The sequence below is a fragment of the Hyla sarda genome, chromosome 2 (assembly GCF_029499605.1).
Source record: "Hyla sarda isolate aHylSar1 chromosome 2, aHylSar1.hap1, whole genome shotgun sequence".
Lineage (NCBI taxonomy): Eukaryota > Metazoa > Chordata > Amphibia > Anura > Hylidae > Hyla > Hyla sarda.
In genome coordinates this window covers 310526392-310528068 of record NC_079190.1, presented here as the reverse complement: position 1 = coordinate 310528068, position 1677 = coordinate 310526392, and the positions used below count along the sequence as shown (strand labels likewise).

The 1677-nt window shown below is 40.0% G+C and overlaps 1 pseudogene; it reads right to left on the bottom strand.

Moving 5' to 3' along the window:
• Positions 1-459: 459 nt before the first annotated feature.
• LOC130359792 (U2 spliceosomal RNA) lies at positions 460-608 on the bottom strand (annotated as a pseudogene).
• Between the last annotated feature and the right edge of the window lie 1069 nt (positions 609-1677).

Genomic DNA, 1677 nt, shown 5'->3' with positions numbered 1-1677 from the left:
ATTTTCGCCGAAGCTACTAAGGGGCCAAAAATGCTCCTGGCTTCAACCTAGGTGTTAGCCAAAGTATCAGCCAAGGAGCCGTATACTGGTGGCATCTTGACCAAAGCCAAGATGCCCAGGGGTTGCAGGGAGGTGAGGAACCTAATGGCTACACACACCTCCCCTAGACTGCCAGGAGGGACACCCAGAAGGGCTACCGCATCCTGCCAATCCTGTGTACAAAACAACATGTAAAAGTGGCACAGTGACAAAAAACAAATAAGTGGAGAAGTGCAGATATACCGTCCGGTCATCCAGCCGGATCTATAAAAATTGTTGTGAAAATTGAGTAATTGTGCAGTGCTTTCACTCAGTGAGTTATAACACCCAGTGAGTTTCGGCACCTCAGGGTCACCACTCCCTGAGGCACAGAAGTACCTCAGCTCTACACCCCTCTACCTCATGGCGAGACCCGGAGGAAGCAGGTCACATCAGGGCAGCCGTCAAGCGGATTTCTCAGAACCAGGCCCGGAACACCTGCCTCCTACCATGCAGCACCCATCCCCACCAGCGTAAACTGATAAGAACAGATACTACACTTGATCTTAGCCAAAAGGCCGAGAAGTGACGTGTTTCAGGACCACCTTAGGTCCTTTCTTTAGCAGCAAGGGTGTGCATATTGAAAATCAGCAGGTATTATATAGACAGAACTCACTCTCCTTAGGGAGATAAGCTAAGTCAATGAGATAACTGATCCTATGGTTATCATGCAGCTACACAATAATATGAAAAACTGCAAAAATATTATATGACCTTTGTGAAGATATATTGTAAAATAACGTAGTGAGAGACAAAACAATATAGATATTGTATCCAAATAAAAACAATGGAGATGATGCTAGAGATATGGATGTAAAAATGAATAAACATAATATTAAATGACCACATAGATTAAGTGGATACTGTAAAGAATAACAGGAATAAAAAAAATAAAAAAAATAAGAATAAAATAAAATCATAGGAAATAGAAAATAAATATTATTCAAAATAAATGAAGAAGAGAGGCTGACACATAACAGAACTATTGACACTTGAAACCAAAAAAATTGCTAGTAATTATAGGGGAAGGGTGTAACCCAAGGGCCCATTAAAGCGCTGTTATCACAGCCTGCCTTTGACGGACATCGGCCAGACCCAAAACCCAACTTATAGAGAATCCAGGAAGCCAAATAATTCCAGATCCAAATTCAATCCCTTAGGTATTAACGACTCAAACTTGAAGATTTTTCTTGATTGTGCTCTTGGCATTCTACCTATGTAATTGCCGCCCCGTCAGTCTTGTTTAACTGACATAATTGCTGAATATGTCATCTGGTTAGGGTTACTGTTGTGAAAATCAGGGACAAGGGGTGTTAATTATTTTTTTTCTTTTGATATTGTATCTGTGTTCTAAAATGCGTCTTTCAATGTGCGCAATGTCCTGCCCACATATTGTTTGTTGCAAGGACACTCTATAATATAGATAACCCCTTTGCTCATGCAATTCAAATATTCTTTGATCTCAAATTTAAAATCATTACAGTACTAGTGACCTTAGCTGTTCTTTTAGGAAAATCAGTTGCCTTACATTCTGGGCATTGGCCACACCTAAAAAAAAACTTTTATGTCTATTAGAGCATAATCTTTGTTTTTTGATTT